General features: G+C 36.3%; 1 pseudogene; it reads left to right on the forward strand.

The window, feature by feature from the left end:
* Positions 1 to 9902: 9902 nt before the first annotated feature.
* Positions 9903 to 12006, forward strand: LOC100853553 (ETO1-like protein 1; annotated as a pseudogene).
* Positions 12007 to 20228: the final 8222 nt, after the last annotated feature.

Below are 20228 nucleotides of genomic sequence, written 5' to 3' on the forward strand. Positions count from 1 at the left end.
CTATCTCTTAATTGAAAGTAAAATAAAAAAAAAAGACAAAGAAAATGTTTCAAACAATTAAAATATTTGAAATTAACCTCAACTTATTCTAAAATAAAATACTCAATACAGTCGAAAAAAAAAGCATAAATCTTATTCCTTACAAAATCTAAACTCATTTACAATTTTATGAATAGTGCAAATAGTATCCAAAAAGTCCAATTTTCCCCCTTATTTGTAGCACGATTTTCGACCCTTTTCGAGCATAATCTCGTCGACCCCATGGATGGAAAGACTACATCGAAATCTATGATGATTGACCCTTCTTGGGTCTCGACGTCACCGGAGATGGCCAAACTCGTGAGGGAAAGGACGGATGGTCGACGGCCCTCCTAAGCAAAAGGGGTGAGCACGAGTTTCACCACTTCTAATGTTCCAACTCTTTAAACTACCTCACTTTTCTAAATGTTTGTTTATGAAAAAACAAAATTTCATCTTTTCTTAAAATATTTGTTTGTGAAGAAGAAAAATATCCTTAAATAATAATAATAATAATAATAAAGAATATAGAGAAAAATGAGTTTTGACTCATTAATTTTAAAAATTATAAAAAAATACTAAATTTTTTTAAATCATTTTTCAAGTTAGTGAGACAAAACCCACTTTTTTCTAGTTCTTTATTTTTATTATTATTTGAGATTTATTTTTTCCCTTGAAACAAACATCCAATAGGAAAGGCGAGGACCCCACGCTATCATCTGGCCCAAGCCCACAGAATGGGTTGACATGAATGTCTAGCCCATTTGTCCTCGGCTGACGAAGAGAAAACAGTCTTCATAACGCCACACGGTCTTTATTGCTACAAAGTCATGTCATTCAGACTAAAAAACGCTGACGCCACTTATCAGAGACTGATGACGAAAATCTTCAAACCTCAAGTCGGCTGCAAAAAAAATTCCTGCTCGTCACCACGAATTACTTCAGTAAATGAGTGAAAGCTAAAGCATATACTAACATCAATGACAAAGATGTCACCAAATTCGTATGGAAAAACATCATCTGCCGCTTTGGAATCCCCCAATCCATTATAGCCGACAATGGTCCATAGTTTGATAGCATTGCTTTCTGGAATTTCTGTTCGGAACTAAACATCCAAAATTCATACTCCACATCACGTTATCCTCAAAGTAATGGGCAAGCAGAGGCCACAAACAAGACTCTAATCACTGCCTTAAAGAAAAGGCTCGAGCAAGCCAAAGAAAAATGGGTGGAGGAGCTACCCGACGTCCTGTGGGCTTATCGAACCACACCCGGACGTCCGACAGGAAACACTCATTTCGCCCTCGCATACGGTATGGACGCAATCATTCCTACTGAAATAGGGCTACCCACTATCCGGACTGAGGAAGAAAGACAGGATGATGCAAATGCAGAATTAGGAAGAAACTTGGACTGGGCAGACGAAGTAAGGGAAACTGCATCCATTCGGATGGCAGACTATCAACAAAGGGCATCCGGTCATTACAATTGCAAAGTAATGTCCGGAAGCTTCAAAAATAGTACGTTGGTTCTTAGAAAAGTTTTCGAAAATACTGTTGAGACAGGAGCGGGAAAATTCCAAGTCAACTGGGAAGGCCCCTATATAGTATCTAAGGCAAGTGAAAGTGGAGTTTATCATCTACAAAAGTTAGACGGAACCCCATTACTCAGACCATGAAATGTGTCCAATTTAAAGTAGTATTACCAATGAAAGAAAGAGAGATCGAAACACAATTTGAATAAGTATGTTTTATTAATACTTGTGAAATTGTATACAAAAGGTCTCCGGACTACAAATACAGAGAGAAAATAAGCAATAAAAATTACAAAAAGAAAAGCTCTCATTGGGAGGGCTTGCCGCGCAGCTTCTCCTCCTCACCCGGGGGAATCGAAAGGACATCCCGCTTGATACCATATTTCTTCATACAACAACGATAGCCAAAGAAGACCATTTCGTCTACTTGCTTCTGGTAATCCGCTTCAAGTTCCTCCATTTTCGCAGCAAACTCAGCCTCCAGCTCTTCTTTTTGCACTGATAAACGCAACTGCAAATTCTCTCTTTGTTTTTTCTCAATAGACACCTCTGTCCGGAGTTGCCTCACCTCCCCTCTCAGTTGGGTCATCTCGTCCTCCACCTCATGCAGGCGGGCGTCTGTAGATTCCTCCCGACTCTTTACCTCAGCAAGCTCTATCCGGAGAGCCTCGTTGTCCTCTCGAGCAGCGGATAATCTGGCTTCGGCATGCTCCAGTCGCAAGCACAACTTCTCTTCATTGTTTTTGAGTTGAGAGACAAATGCCTTCGTATAATCAGCGGTCCGCAGCAGGTCAGAAAAGAGATCACGTTGTTAAGCAATGCCGCAAATACCGCTCACCAGCTGCAGAAAAACACACAAACAAGAAGAGCAAAGTTACAAACCATGCGACAAACACATCAGTATGGCGAGAAAAAAAAATCAAGAAGTAAACTATACCACTTCCACCGCTTCGAACATTTTTACTAAAGGCATAGCAACATCTGAGCAGAATGGAATTCGTTTCAGTCTCTCTTCCAACTTCGCATAGCTGAAAGGGCTAGCGGAGATGCAAGCTGCATTATCAACAAGACTCCCCCCTCACGAGGCATTAGAGAGTGACTCCTCCTTCGGGTCCGGGGCCCCATCATTCTTGGCCGGCTGGGTCTCTCCGGGTGAACCCCTATCCGGGACCAGCACCGGGGCGGCTGGGTTCTCTTCTGCCATCTCAGTCTCACTACCCTCCGGGTGATCCTCCTGGACGGACGAACAGCTGACTTCGATGGTTTCCAAAAAGTGATCCGGAAGCCGCCCGATGAGGCCAAACTTTAAGTTGCGGGCCGGACGAGACCTCCTTGTAGCTGACCCCTTCACCGGTATAAGCGCAAGGGGGCTTGGCTTGTAAGGAGGCAAACCTTGACTTTCTGTCTCCATTTCTTCCGTTGGGGGTGCCGAAGGAGGCAATGTTGCAGCATAAGAGGTCCCGGCTTCATCTGCATCCGGATGGGGAGAGTCGGACTGATTTATTGAAGTCGCTTCCTCAGCCAGAAGAGCCAGACGTCCAGCCATTGACATTGAAGGCCCTGAGTGGTTTAGACCCACGAGGCGTCCAGAGCCGCTTGAGATAGAGGGCAAGACGGGGTGTTCTGGCTCTCTTATTGTTATTTCCTTTACAAAAGTCGAAAGAGGTACTACAAACTCCTTCGGGGGAGTTGGGAGTTTTTCTTCTTTCCCCTTATTTAAAACCTTCTTCTTCTTCTTTTTTGCTGGAGCGCCAGCAGGTGGAGAGGACGCGGCGCGTTTACCACTCGGAGCCTTCCGCAAAAGTCCTTCTTGCATTTTCACCTCTCGATTATTGAGACGGGCTTTGCGTGACCGAGCATCCCCCTTCCGCATGGCTACGTAGAATGGAAAGTCTTTAAGAACAAAATGCTCCCCAGCCACCACCTTTTTGGGCAGCCGCCTCGGGAGTATGTTCAGCACATACGGCTGGGGCTCCTGGGTGACCGAGCAGAGATTCTGCGCGGAGAGAAGCGTTTCACAACTCCGCTCGGCCGCCACAATCTCAAAAAGCCTGTTCAAGCGGTCGAACGAGGTTTTCTCCACCCATTCCACCAGCTTCCCCCTTTTATCCAGGCCTGCACCCAAGAAAGCAAAGTATGTTAGCCGCCTAACAATGCTGACCTAAAACTCATGAACCACGGAAAGACAGGAAGTGATTTAGTCATACCTGGGACCTTCAATGATTGGTTAGGACCAAACGGCCTATCCGGATGCATCGCCAAACCCATCCATAGGCCCTTGACTAGCACATGTCCCTTGGCGGCCCCCTTGGTTGAGTCTAGAAGGCTGGTCACCAACTGAAGCGATGGAAGGCTCGCCACAAAGCTGAAGATGTCATTTTTCACCTTCTTGATCGAATAAATGAAGAGAACCTCCAATAGTGTGAGATCCAGATTGAACAACATGGCCAGAATGATGCACCCCATCAGCACCTGGACCATGTTGGGATGAATATAAGTCGGAGGAATCTGGGTGAAATGAAAGAACTCCCTGAACAATGACGGCAGCGGGAACTGGAGCCTAGCATTGAACTGCTCCTTGGTAAAGAAGATAGAATTATCTTCCGACTTCTCAGTCGACACGACCTCTCCATCCGTAAGTTCAACAGACACGCTGTTTGGGATGCAGAAGCGCTCACGAAACTCCTTCACACTCAACTTATCCACAGATTTCTCGGCATGGGCATCTCCGGACGAGCTAGATGAGGCAACTTCCTTGTTCGCAGACATTTTTTTTAGTTTGGGGCTGAAATGGAATTTGCATGGAAAAAGGCCAACAGTCAAACACAGCAATCCAACCCCACAAACCTTAAACTCTACCCCAAAGAAGAATCGATGGCTCACAAAAGGCACAGGGGGGCAACAGAAACCCTAAACACAGTCAATACCCCTCGAAAAAACCCTAGAAACCAAATACCAACTCCCAGTCGCAAAGCAACTTGCCCAACAAACCAACAACAAATCACAAAGCAAACACAACGAAGGAAAGACAAGAATAGCGCACGTACCGAGTGTAAACTGGAAAAATAGGGTTGAAAACCACAATGCAGTCACCATCACGACGCAAATATTGCCAGTAGAAAAACCTAGAGCTTCACTCGAAAACAAAGATACGCAGAAGATAGAAAAAAAATCACTAATAGGAGAAAAACACAGAAGAAAAAATGCAAGAGGAAGGAACAGTCTGCTATTTATAGCGAGACAAAGCCTCTCGGTATTCTAACCGTTCAGTTGCGCCATTATTGAAACGACACGCTGCCTGGGAATACCAAGAGTCGGCAGCTCATCATAAATGCTTTTCTACCTCTTCGCCCCCGCTCGCCACGTGGCCCAATCAAGCAAAAAAGTCAACTTCAGTTTCAGAGAAACAATCATTTTTTTTAACCCGCCCATTTTGCCAGGGCAAAATGGGCAAGTTAAAAAGGGAGCATTGTAGGGACCCCTTCTCCTGATGACACCTGGCACGCATTTTTATCCTGGTAAGCTCCATCCGGATTTCCCCCAAAGAAGACATGTGGCGCGCTTCTCCTATCCGGACTTCCTTAGGGAGAGGCACATGACACTCGCAAACGTCACATCCGGACGACCGAAATATCCCATCCGGATATGTTTGTCCGGATCGTTGACTAAAGTAATCAAGTCTTACTACGTCATTCCAACAGCTTGTCACGGCCCATGTTCCGCCACCTGTAGAGTGAAAGGACAAGAATGATGGCAAGTCACTTCCTACGATTTCTGACAGCTGCGACGCCTCCCATGATCTCTGTCAGCCGCCCTACGTGTGATGATGACCCTGTCACCACCTAGAGGCATCATGACAAGCCAAAATATCTCCCTACCATTAAAGAGGGAAACAAAGTTTCTGATACTATATATATGAACCTTCACACAAAGAGGAAGGTAAGCTTGCTATACCTAGTAAAAGACCAACTGATTATTCTCTCTAACCATGGCTGACAAAACCATCGGAGGGTGCGTCCGGACACCCTGTTTGGACGCCTTTTGCAGGAACGACTGATCCAGGAATCTATATTGGTTGAGAACGTACGTCCATCCATTTGGCAATTGCGTGGAACACTAGGGACGCGAGGCCTCAACAATTACATCCTCTGTTTCTCTCTATTTTGTACGCGAGTGTTCCAATCCAGGTCTTTGTTTTGGCTTTCGTACTTGAGTTTCTTTCTATGAATGGAAACCCGGAAATATAGATTGGCTTCTTATAACTGATAAAACAACTGGAGTCCACTATCAACTTGAAGGAAACAGGGGTGTTAATCGGGTTGGGATCATGGATGCTTTGTTTTTTTGGAACCTTTAACTCTCTGCTCCTGGTCTTCCAATCCTCTCTTAGTTTCATTATTTTTTAAGATAATGACTGGCAATGCCTACTGCTTATTTTATAGATTTAGTAGTTTGGTTTTTTGTTCTTGGTTGTCATCGATACTAGCAATGGAAAAAAGAATAGTATTGGTTTTGTTTCGTACGAATTTGGAGGCAATCAAAAGGGTCCAGTGAAGAGGAGGTAGGAGATGAGGAAAACTTTAGATGAATGGTATGAGGTGATATATCTTGTAAGACTTGGACCTGCACCTATGGGTTTCTTGTATGATTGGGGAACCTTGTCGTCAATACCAGTCTAAGCGAGCCAAAGATAGAAATTTCTTGTTGGATAAATCTGGAGAATGGCGATTAGACTAAACATACCAGGCACGGGTCCAAAACTTAAGTCGGATGATTCTTAGGATGAAGGTCAAGCTCTCATTTCCGACGGATCATCTGCCCTTGTACGTCATCGCGACAACCAAAGTTACCGGAGTTCCCATTACAGAAGATTCATTTCTGTCGGGTTGCAAGCATTCTCATTTTTTTTATGGGCAGGATGCATTTGAACCTTGCCCGAGATGGAGAAATTTACCTGTCCCACTAGCTGCCCATACCCCTCATCATTTATGTCCTACACTATTAATACCATCATACCCATTTTATCTATCTCCTGTACATATAAATTCCTTAAATGATTCATTTCAATGTTAAAGCAAAACCAACAAACTTTAATTCACCATGTACAGTAACCACATGCCATTTTTTTTTTTAAACTTTTAATGTTAAAAGTTTTTCTCTTTATTTATTTTATTTATTCTTTTTTTTTATATCCTCAAATAACTCTTTAAAATTTCCTAAAATTCCAAAGCTCTGAATTTATTTATTTAAAAAAAATACCAATTTTGAAATAATTTTTTAAAAAATTTGATTTTAAATTTAGTTTACAAACCTTAATTCTCGAAATTCACTCTTCCAAAACTCCATTTTTAAAATTTAATTCTTCAAAATTCAATTCTCGAAATAATTTTCTAAAATTCTAATTTTAAGTTTAACTTCCTAGGATTCAAAATTTCAAATTTAATTTTCCAAAAACCCCACAATCTCGAATTTAATTTTTAAAATGGCACCTTTAAACAATTTTTTAAAATTCTGTCTTCCAAATTTAATTTCCTATTTCAAAAATTCCACTGTTCACGTTGGTTCATTTAAGTATTATTTTCGTTATTATTATTATTATTCCATTTATTTATTTATTTTAAAATTCCATCTTTAAACAATTCTTCAAAATTCGGACTTCCAAATTTAATTTCCAATTTCAACAATTCCACTATTCACACTAATTCATTTAAGTATTATTTTCCTTATTATTATTATTATTATTCTATTTATTTATTTGTTTATTTATTTTAAAATTTCCACCTTTAATTTTTTTTTTAAAATTCCGTCTTCCAAATTTAATTTTCGATTTCAAAAATTTCACTATTCACGTTCATTCATTTAAGTATCATTTTCGTTACTATTATTATTATTCCATTTATTTATTTAAAAATTCCATCTTTAAACAATTTTTCAAAATTCCGGCTTCTAAATTTAATTTTCAATCTCAAAAATTCCACTATTCACGTTCATTCATTTAAGTATTATTTTTGTTATTATTATTATTATTCCATTTATTTATTTATTTTAAAAATTCTATCTTTAAACAATTTTTCAAAATTCCGTCTTCCAAATTTAATTTCCGATTTCAAAAATTTCACTATTCACATTCATTCATTTAAGTATTATTTTCGTTATTATTATTATTATTATTATTCCATTTATTTATTTATTTTAAAATTCCATCTTTAAATAATTCTTCAAAATTCTGACTTCCAAATTTAATTTCCAATATAAAAAATTCCACTATTCACGTTCATTTGTTTAAGTATTATTTTTGTTACTATTATTATTATTCCATTTATTTATTTATTTTAAAAATTCCATCTTTAAACAATTTTTCAAAATTCCGTCTTCCAAATTTAATTTCCGATTTAAAAAATTCTACTATTCACGGTCATTCATTTAATTATTATTTTCGTTATTATTATTATTATTCCATTTATTTATTTTGAAATTTCCATTTTTAAATAATTTTTCAAAATTGTGTCTTCCAAATTTAATTTATGATTTCAAAAATTCCACTATTCACGTTCATTCATTTAAGTATTATTTTCGTTATTATTATTATTATTATTATTCCATTTATTTATTTATTTTAAAATTCCATCTTTAAACAATTCTTCAAAATTCTGACTTTCAAATTTAATTTCCGATCTAAAAGATTCCACCATTCATGTTCATTCATTTAAATATTATTATTGTTATTCCATTTATTTATTTATTTTAAAAATTCTATCTTTAAACAATTTTTCAAATAAATTCCACCTTCTATTAATTTCCAAAATTTCAATTCTTAAATTTAATTCCCAAGACTCCAATTTTCAAATAAATTTCAAAAATCCAGTTTTCTCTCGAACAACTTCAATTCCACTCTGGTTTTCAAATAACCTTCTGTTTATCTTTATTTTACATAAGTAAGAATGATTTTTTCATAATTTCGAAATAATGAAATTTATCAGACCAATTCATGTAAGATAAATTGGGCTTTGGTGAGAGGCTCAACATCAAAGAAGTTTTACTTAAAATAAAGATGAACTTGAGTGAAATGTCATGTGTGTCATAGGTGATTTCATATTCTGTTTGGTGATGCATGTGATATATTTTACGTTCATTCTTGTGCACTAACCTCATTTCATGATAGCACATTATTCGTTTGCTGCCAAGGTATGCATCCGCCCTCGCTCTGACCATTCTCTACGCTTTGTTTTAGCTCTCAGTGTATGATCATCTTTTGGTGTCCACGTTTAATCAATCAATTGCCACACGTGCTTCATTTTATTAATAGAGACCCATTTTTAGGGACTTAGAGGGGTGTTACGGTTTTTACCGTACTTTCCCAATAAGTAACCTGACCCCCGAGCTTCGATTTGGTTTTTTGCAGATTATCTTTTCCAAATAAGAAGTCTCACTTAGAGTTTTCTTTTTTATTTTGTTTACCCTTTAAAAATAAAACAAAAATAAGTGGTAACTCCAAGTCATTTTCTAATAAATAAAATCATTTTTCAAATAAAAATCGAGTTCGCCATCAAGTGGAAGCACATGAGTCGAAATGTGGGGTCCACAATCTTGTTTTAAAAAATTACCATCACTTCACTTTTAAATTTTTTATATTTATATTTTTAATTTTATTGAATTTTAAATGTTTTTATTTTAATATGTTAAAAATATAAATTTAATCAAAAATTACTAAAAGAAAAAAATTAGCGAAGTTCTCATGTTTATAAATTAAATTTATTTTGATAAGATTAATTATTAACATAATTATAATTATTTAAATAAATGAATGTTAATAGAAAAAAAATTGTCACCATAAATTTATAATAAAAGTTTAGAAATTAAATTTCAAATAAAATATTTTATATAAATCCATTTAATTTTTTTATTTAAAATGTAACAAAACATGTTTTAATAAAAATAGTTTTTAATTTTTAAAATAAATAATTATAAATATATTAAAGGAATTATTTTTTTTAATTTTGATAATTTTGATAATTATGATAATATATGTATTTGTAGACCCCCTTTTTGGGAGTCATTCTTGCAGCCTTGACAAGTGTCACCATCTTGCATGGCCACGTGTCACTCCCGGATTAGTCAATATGGGATCAAAATAGTGGAATTGATGGACCAATAAGAGATTGACACCTGGAAAAAGGGAATCAGAAGAATATTTGGCTGTTGAGAGGAGCGTAGGAGAGGGGTGCTTTTTCTGCGGGCTGAGAGATATTTTGAGGGGATCTTTTTCTGTTAGGGGGGATGCTTTTTGAGTGGGGGGATTTTGTAGGCCGTTATGGGGTAGCAAGCCAGCTGCAGTAGGGGAGGCATCTTCTGCAGGTGAGGGGGTGCCTTTTGAGTAGGAGGAGCGTATGAGAGAAGGGAGGCTGCTTTTCAGAGGGGGGATTTTTTGGACAGAGCATTTTTTTTTTTTTTTGTTTTGGCTGGGGGGAGTGGAAAAAAGGAGAGTAGCAGAGGAAAGGAAAAACCAACTTGAAGGTGAGCAGCTTCGGAGGAAACTTGGAGCGAGACTAGTCTTGCTAGAAAGGGATATTCTCAGGTATGAAGGCTACAAGTTTATTGATTGTTTTTGCCTGTTTATCACTCTCCTGTGTTTATTGTTAATATTGGAGTATTCATTGATTTGTTTGGGGTGGATAATGAAGGCCACTGGTTGCTTGTTGAGATATAATCTTGCACTCATGTTTTTCATTTTTAACCTTAAGACGCCTTGCTTCAATTGTGAAAACACACATAGTTGCATGTGAGGTAGTCTTTCTCACCTAAACAGAGGGCTCACTGACGACCTGTGAAGTGAAGACCCATTTGGAGCTATTTTTACCAGTTTTCTTTCATGCTTTGCCTCCATGGTTTCCTCTCTGTTGTGGTTACATTCTCGTTTTTTTCTTTTTGGATCTTGTTCTATGCATGGGCTATGAGTGAGTGAGAGGGTTTGGGTTCATCTGCTAAGTCCTGCAAGGATACACGCCCTCACAGGTGAGATGATACAAATTAAAGGAATAGATCAGAGTTCAAGTGATTCAGTAACTTTAGGCTTGTCAATGACACCTTGAAATCATCCTTGATTGGAAGGTTCCCATGTGCTAAGAAGATGATGATCCTGGATGTGGTGGACTGGTGGGAAAGGAATGAAAATGCTTAGAAGGTATGGAAACACTGAGGTACTTCCTCTTTAATGTATGATGGAATGAGGGAGCTGTCCTTGATGAGGAAACAAAATGTTCAAGCTACTCTGGCAGAAATCAATCGGGTCCTTGGTTTCAAGCTAGCATTAGAATATTGGAACTCCGGTTTTGTTTCTATATGGCGGTTGAGAATTATGAAGCGGCATTTTGTGATGTTCAGATAATTCTTACGCTCTTCCTAGACTATAAGGTGTTTGAGGGACGGGTCACAGCCTCCCAACTTCGCATGTCTGTACATGCGCATGTTGAGAATTAGACAACAGCAGATTGCTGGCTACAGTTGTATGATCGGTGGTCTTCAGTTGATGATATCGGGTCCCTCTCTGTTATCTACCAGATGCTAAAATCTGATGCTGCAAAAGGTATTCTTTACTTTCAGACAGTCTTTGTTCCTCCTGAGGTTGAACTACCCAGAAGCAGCCATGTGAAGTTCATAGCTTGCCCGTCAACATGCATCTAATGAACATGAATGTCTAGTATATGAGGGAGAGATCTTATATGATACAGGTCATTATGAGGAAGGGCTTTGGAAAGCAAATGAGTCTATTTGCCTTAAAAGGTCTTTTGAGGCCTTCTTTTTGAAAGCTCATGCATTGGCTGATTTTAGCCAAGATCCATCCTACTCATCAACTATTATTTCACTCATTGAAGATGCCTTAAAGTGTCCCTCAAATAGGCTTCGCAAAGGTCGGACCCTGAACAATCCCGGCAGTGTGTACGTTGACTGTGGGATATTAGATTTGGCTGCTGATTGCTACATCAATGCCCTCAAAATCCAGTACACCCGAGCCCACCATGGTGTTGCTAGGGTTCATTTCCTCAAAAATGATAAGACTGTTGCATACCTAGGAACGACTAAACTGATTGAGAAGGCCAGGAATAATGCTTCTGCCTGTGAGAAAAGGTTCGAGTATTGTGAGCGTGAACTCACAAAGGCAGGTCTGGAGATGGTCACTAGATTAGACCCGCTTCGGGTTTACCTTTGTAGATATCGAGCTGCAGTTCTGATGGAAAGCCACAAAGAGAAGAAAGCAATAGCAAAATTGTCAAGAGCAATAGCGTTCAAGGCAGATCTTCATCTTCTACACCTAAGGGCAGCCTTTCATGAGCACATTGGAGATGTGTCGGGGTGCACTACGAGAATATGGAGGTGTCATCTCTGTAGATCCTGACCATCAAGAGACATTGGAACTTCATAGTCGTGTCAATAGTCATTACCCATTCCATCCATAATGCCCATTACCTCCATTCATTACACCCATCTGCTACAATCCATTCCACATAGCCATATCCTTTATACCCATTTTCTCACTACCCATATATATGCTTCATATGCTTCATCCCTATTCTCATGCACATACCTCACTAATCACCACCCTACTCTCCAATACCCAACTCATCCATTTTTTTCCTCACCATGTCCCACATCATCCATTTTCATTCCATCACTTAATACACACAAAGTCCTTTGCTCTCATTATTCAACCTTCTCATACCCATCTCCTGCACCACGCATCCTTCACATTCATCTACCCACTTCTTTTTCTAAACCTCCATGCCCTTGGTCTAATACATGCTTTATTCCATCATCAATCTCTGAAACCCAAGAAATCTGTAAACCATCCTTGGTAACATACCCTACACTCTTGGCTGCCTTGACCCTCCAGAAGCACTTCGATTCCATTCGTTCAATTATCACTCAGGTGGTGAGAGTTTGGTTCTGGGTTAGTGAGGAAATGTAGGGGAATCTATTGGTACCGAAATTGATGAAGGTGTCTTGCATGCACACAGATTCGAATTTCTTGCTACTATAACAGCGGAATTAGCAATATGGTTCTAGTAGCAGTGGGTTTATCATTAAATGAATGAGGGTGCAGAATTGCTACAAGGGGTAATTGAAGAGGAGGCCGCCACTAATGCTGTTCCTGAGTCGGAGAAGGATGGAAATATTGAAACAGAAGAGGATACGGTCTAAGAGGGTGACCAAATTAGCTGTGTCAAGACAACTGATGTCACCATGGCAGACTATGAAGCTCCAGACATGAATGAATCAGAGCAACATTCGATTGGTGAAAATCTAGAAACTCATGAGCTTGAAGCACTATTTCAACATGTAACAGAAGGGGAGCCCGCCATATGTGCTGTTTCTGAGTCTGAGAATGATGAAAAGATAGAAGCAGAGGAAGCTAAAATTTCAGATGGTAGTCAAGATGAATGTGATGAGGCAATTGACATCACGTCATGAGATGATGAAGCTCCAGATTTGAAACAATTAGAAGAGCACTCAATAGAAGCAGAAACCAAAGATTTAGCCATAGCTGAATTGCAGAAAGAGGAAGTTTCAGAGACCGAGAAGCCCACGTCCTGAGATTTTGGTTCCCCACTTAGTGTGGCAGGATGATACTCTCTTGGTCATTGGTTGGGGAACATCTGTGAAGATTGCTTCAATAAAAGCAAACCAGTCCAATGGAACCAGTGGGACTCACAGGAATGTTTCCAAGTCCAGCATGAACCAGGTGGATATTGTGGCATCATTTCAAACCAGCTATTTCACTTCAGAAGTTGCTCTTTTTGGTGATTCTTTGGTTGTTAGCCTATATTCTTGGAGAAGAAGATGGAGAGAAAGAATTTAGCAGCACCATTCCATCACGCCAGGGAAATGCGCAAAGACCTGAAGTACACAGAGTCATATGGAATAATGATGAGCTTACGACAGATGCCTTGCTTGTACATAGCTTTGAGCATTACATGGCAAAGGACTATTCCCTTGCTCATGCTCTTTTCACGGGTAGTAACTATGCTGGTGGTCAGTGGAAAAGTTGGGGAGTCGAAAGAATACTCAGTGGAAAAGTTGGAGAGTTGAAAGAATACTTAGTGGACTTACTGCATGCAGAAAGTGTTAAATTTGAAGGTCATGGGCAAATCCAAGAAGCTTTGGCTGCTTATATCAATGCCCTTTTACTAGATCCGGGTTATGTGCTTTGCAGGATCTTGATTGGTGCTCTGTTGTTGAAGATGGGCTCGAAGGCATTTCCTGCTGCGAGAAACCTACTTTCAGATGCATTGAGGATGGAGCCTACCAACCAAATGGCTTGGTACTACCTGGGAATGGCTCACAAAGATGATGGACGAATAACTGATGCTACAGACCGCTTCCAAGCAGTCTCCAATCTTGAAGAATCCAATCCCCTCATTCCACCCCGGTCCCATGCATGCACGTATCCAGTTGCATGGCCACTTTTGGTCACGTGACATCTCCCTTTTTATCCTCTTCGACTTTGACAATAATTTTTCAGACCTCATTTTTTTAAATAATTGTCCAAATCCTTATTTTTTTTAGAAATAATCTCAACTCCAAAATTTTCATTCTTAGAGTTTTAGGTATCAAAATCCCATTTTCAATAAAATTTGGCCGCCATTTTCTTTCCGGCAAGTCACTTTCGAATTTCCTTTAATTTTTTAAAAATGTTTTAAAATAAGTATGAATTTATTCCCGTAATTCCGAATGATGGAAATTTATGGGATTAATTCATACAAAAATAAACGGGCTTTGGTGGGAGCCCCACATCAAATAAATTTTCATCAAAATAAAAGTGAATTTGAAATAATATCAGGCATGATATTGGTGCTTCTTTATCTGGTTGGATGATATGCGTGATATACTTTATGTTCATTACTATGCACTAACCCCATTTTGTGATAGCGCGTTGCCGTTTGCTGATCAAGTACGCATCCACTTCCACTTTGGTTATTCTCTATGCATATTTTGATACTCATATGTGCATGATCGATTTGAGTATTCATCGATTTTCTCATTGATTGCCATGTTAGCTTCATTTTATTAGTAGAGACCCGACTTTAAGGACTTAGAGGGGTGCTACGGTCTTTATCGTACCTTCTTGATAAGTAACCTGACCCCCCGAACCCGATCCGGTTTTTCGTAGACCAACCTTTTCCAAAACAAGGAGTCACACTTAGGGTTTTCTTTCTTATTTTGTTTACCCTTTTAAAAATAAAACAAAAATAAGTGACGACTCCAAGTCATTTTCAAACAATAAATAAAATCAATTTTTCAAATAAAAATCGAGTTCGTCATCGAGTGGAAAATGCATTGAGCCGAAATATGGGGTCCACAGTATTTTTACTTTTTTTATTATTTTAAATATTTTTAATAATTTTGAATAATTTTCATTTTATTGTAATATTTTACTAATATTTTTTATATATTCGTTGAACCCAATTATCGATGTCCGTAATCCGTATTTATCATATTTTCATGATTTCATGGGATGGAAAGCAAGATGCCTTGATTTAAGGAAAGAGATCGGAAAAGTGTTTTGAGGGAAATGAGATCGGAAAAGTGTTTGAGAGGATGGATCAATGAAAAAACTTGAATGGAATGATGCCGTGAATTATTTAAATTAGGAAAATTCTACGTTATCACTTTGGTACCATACCCAAAAAACATTCTTGGTCATTGGATGAAGGTGGTTTAATCCGAACCGCCCAACTGGCTTATGCATTTTATTTTATTTTTTAAAAAAGAAATAAGCTACAGGTTGTCGGTCTCACCTTGTTTTCCCGCTATATTTTGTCCAAAAGCTTGTAATAAGAGTACTGAAACTGTTGGAGCCACGTTTCAACATGAGAACCAATGTAGACTGATGGGTCTACTAATTTTGTAGTTATTAGAGTCACGTTTCAACGGAGAACCAATGTAAACTGATGGATCTTATAACTTTTCCTGGGTTTTAGAGAGGTGAGCTTCAGAAAAACGTTTGAGGGTGTGGAGAGGGAATTTTATGGTGAAAAGATAGTTTACAGGGAGAGTGAGCTGAGTGGAGATTGTGGAGGGGAAATAAGAGTGAACAAGAAAAGAAAGGAGTAGACTAGGGGAAATAACTTTGTTTAACGCCAAAATGGTTCGGATCGGCGATACCATGAATATACAAAAGGATTGATCTTGAAAGGAATAAATCTCATTTCTAAATAAATAGCAGAATCAGGCTTTGGTGGTTTGTTGTTAAATTCAAGTATCAGAAACCAATCGAAGATTGAATCATCGGTTCTGATTCTTACTAAGATTACCAGAATCCTAATAGTGTCCCCTCTGTAGCCAACTCTAGGCTTTCACCACTCCCCCCTAAACCTCCTGATTATCGTGGTGCAACAGTTGATATTTCTCTTAATGGTGCAAAGGTAGATCAAAGTTGACAAAGATGTTTCTTATTTATTTCTTTATTTATTTTTAAATGAAAAGTGAAAGAAAAAAAAATGTTAAGTTATATATTACATTTTGTTATCTATACAAGCATGCATTTCAAGTTTTTAGTTCTTCAACATTCAACTATAGGACACAAAGGCAAAGGAGAGAGAACTTCAGGCCAAAGAGGTTGAACTGAAAAAGAGAGAACATGTACTTCACTCATCCTATGTCATATATGGTAGTTTGAAATTGATTTTGATATATTTATAAATTTGATGCATTTGAATTAAGCTAGGCCAGTGTTTGATATCAATGATTATGAAATCATGTTAAGTTTGCTTTTTTAATCGTGAGGTTCATTATAGACATCTCTTTTATATATATATATATATATATATATATTGTGGAATTTTTTTTAAAGATAAAAAAAATTAAAATAGCATACTCCAAATTTAACTTTTTTATTTTCTATTTCTAATCCAACACAACATTATTACATTAAAAAAAACTATAAATTAATTGATATAATTATAAAAATTGCCTTTTTGCTAAGCCATATCATTTAGTTCCTTTGAGGATGAGAATGAAAATGATATTTTGAAAAACTTTCCTCTAAATAGCATATTTGAGAAAATACATTTTAGGTTCATTTCATCCTACCTACTCTATAATTTATTTACATCATTTTTGGTTTTTTTTTTAAGTTATATGAAAATAAAAAATATTTATAAATCAAAGCCCTATTTATGAATTTATTCTTTTTTTTTTTCTCTCTATAAAAATAAATCAAGTAAAGGATTTTACCACCTCATATCTCTCAAATTACATCAACGATATAAAATTAAATTTTAAGCCTACATTTGGTTTGAAAAATTTGAGAGAAATGCAAGAAAAAGAAAAAATAAATAAATAAATAAAAAGATTTAAAGTAAATAAGTTATTTTTATTTGCTAATTTAAATTTATTTTAATTAGTTTAACTCGTCGATATAATGATTAAATAATTTTAAAATGTATAAATTCCTAATTAGTTATAGAGTGACACTAATTTTAAAAAAATGTTTCTAAACTTTTGAACGTTTGAATGATAAAGATTTTTAAATGTTAAAAAGGCTATAAACGCTTTCTAAAATCACTGTCAAATATACTCTTAATTATATTTGACTTTTTTTGATATATTTCATAAAATAATGAGAAAATATAATTTTTCTTAACCTTAATAATTTTTTAGAGCTAAATATAATTTAATACTTAGATTTTTTTGTTTTTTGTTTTATAAAAAAAACTCTTGAATAATAAACTATTTAATAAAATTAGGGAAGATTTTTTTAATAATAATAATAATTTATTTTGAAAAATAAGATGTTGTGGTGCAACGTAATAGTCTCTCAATCTCTAGAGTTTATTAGCGGAGAGTTGATCGAATAGTTTAATAGATTAGGCATGCTTTTGACTTGGGCTTTGAAACGTGTCTTGTCCTTATTCATAGAGTTGTGATGAGGTGTTGACTTCTCTAAATATATATATAGTGTTGGCAACAGTCCAGTCCACGTGGGTAATCCCATGAACATATATGGTGTTGTGGATCACAAGGGCTAATCCTCACCAAAAAATTGCCTCAATCACCTTGGCACCATCCCCGACAACGATACCATTTTTGATCGCTTGTTTTTTCGTTGTTTATTGGATCAAAGCAAAATTTATAACCTAATTCACTATTCTAGAGTAGCTTGTACCTGATCAAAAATGGTTTTAGTACAAACTACCGTAGTGTAGTGGTTTTTAGGTGTCGTCCACTATGATAGATTATTCTCGGTAATTAAGGCTTGAATGAGAGGATAAGAAATGATTGTGATCAAGTAAAATTGATTTGAGAATTCATAGTGAAAAATCAGTTTAACATTGGTCTAAAATTGAGAAGAAAAATGAAATATAAAATAGAAGAAAATTAATAGAAAATGCAATTCTCGGAGTTAGGATTTTCTAGAAAACAATTTCCATGGTGAATAGATGTTGAGATCTAATTTTCATCAAGTTAGATTGAAAACCTAAATTTTCATTTAAACCAATTTTTGATTTAGCTTTAGTCTAGATCTAATTTCTCTTCAAATTAGGTCATTTAATCCAATAGATCAATTCAAATCATGTATTCAATTTATCTTAATTTATCTTCCAATGATTCACATAATGCAACTATTCAATCTCATCAAATCCAGCATTAAGAATTTGATGGATCTACATAGCTTGCATTATAGTAATCATCTAAGACAATTTGAAGGGAAAAATCCTCAAATTTCAATTAATCAATCAATTGGATCAAATTACCTTTGCAATTCAAGCTCATTTCTCTAATTCACCATAGATCTTGCCTTTAGATCCTCCCTCATCCGAGAAAAATGAGATTTAGCCACTCATGCTTGGAGATTTGGTCTCACAAGGCATGTTTGGCTAGTGAGAAAATGAGAGAAAATGAAGGAAAATAGAAAATTCTATAGAGAGAGGAAATCTCGAAAATTCTACAATTAGAAAATGTAAAAAAAAAATTCCAAATGAGTAAATCAAGTTTCTATTTATAGGCCAAGGTTAAATGGACACTTAACATCATCTAAGAGGTCTTCTAAAGGCTTCCTCACCAAGAAATCTAGAAAAAATGCAATTTCGCACGAGTTCCAACAATTTCGCACAATTGTGCGAAGTGGAAAACGCATCAACACCATTTTCGCCTTCCTGGAGCATTTCGCATGACCGTGTGAAATTTTCGCATAATCATGCGAAATCAGTTTTCACTTTTCCCCTTTGAGCTGTAGTCAAATTCCTTTTTGTTCCATTTCGCACGACTATGCGAATTTTTCGCATGTTCATGTGAAATGAGAATGCTTGATTTTTCAACTCCTTTTTGTCATTTCCTCCATTTCTTCCTCTTGATTCCACTTCAACTACCTTCAAATCAACTCCAAATCCCGGTCCAAACCAATTGCATTACTTTTTTCATTGTGCATTTGGATCATCATCAACTTTATTTGTTCTCTTCAATTTGATTCATTTCTTTTGTCACCAATTTATCAAAATCATACATTGAAATGACTTCAAAACTTCATAAAACTTGTTAGTAACTCTTGCAAGGGCAACAACATGTTAATTGAGTGTTTAGGTATAATTACTACTCAAAAGATGTGAAACTCATGAGAATTATTATCTAAAATATGCTCTTTTTGAGTAGTAATCAGTGTGAAAAGGAGTGAGTGTAGGGCGCATCATATGTGGCCATTTTGTTTAATTATTATTATTATTATTTACCTTTTCAAGTTTCAAAGTTTCCTCTACTTGGTGAGAAAAATGTGTCTTCCGATTCAATTTGTTTTGAAATTTTATAGGGGAAGACAAAGATGTTTTCTCCCTCCCTTCTTCCCTACATCTCTCTCTCTTAAAACTAATATGCTTATTGAAAATCAGAGCATGCCATACTTTTTATATCAGTGCATTATTCAAAGAAAAATGCTTCATTTTGTTACAAACATTTTTAAACTCATTGCTATAAAATTCAAAACTTAATTTTTTTATCATTATGCTCACTATGTTGCAGGCTAGACAATTGCTTAGTGTAAAAGGAGTTTATCCCATTTTGAGCAGTCCTACTGCCCTTGACTTAGAAAGCCAAATATGTAATATTTTATATTTGTCAATTAATTATTTGAATTTAGTACATAGCTTTAATTAGTTGTAAATTAAATTCATAATGTTGTATTTTAAAAAAGAGCAAACAATCATTTGAGGAGAATGATCCCCCTTCAAACCCAAATCATCCTATGGGTTCATGGCTTTATTATTTGTAAGAATATATATATAGTTAATTCATTTTGGATATTTATTCAAATGTTGAAAATATAATCATTTTTATGTAGTCAAGAACAAGTACTTACAAGAAAAGGAAATAACAAGGAATAGATAATAAATCATGATGTAAGAAAAGAAATGAATATTTGCATAATATATTTTTTAGTCAAATTTTATACTCTATATGATAACTAACTAATTTAATAATACAGTTGTGAAAAGAGATTGAAAAAAGTAGCAATCCCTTTCAAATGGAAAAAAAAAAGAGTTCTTAGAGAAGTCGAAAAAAAATGCCCTAATGAATATATAAAACAAAAAGGTAGAGACTCAAAAAATGCATCAAAGGTAAGAAATTTGAAATTTATCTTTTTAAAATTTGATAATATTTTCGTTCAATTTTAAATATATATGCATAT

This window comes from Vitis vinifera, chromosome 2 (assembly GCF_030704535.1).
Source record: "Vitis vinifera cultivar Pinot Noir 40024 chromosome 2, ASM3070453v1".
Taxonomy (NCBI): domain Eukaryota; kingdom Viridiplantae; phylum Streptophyta; class Magnoliopsida; order Vitales; family Vitaceae; genus Vitis; species Vitis vinifera.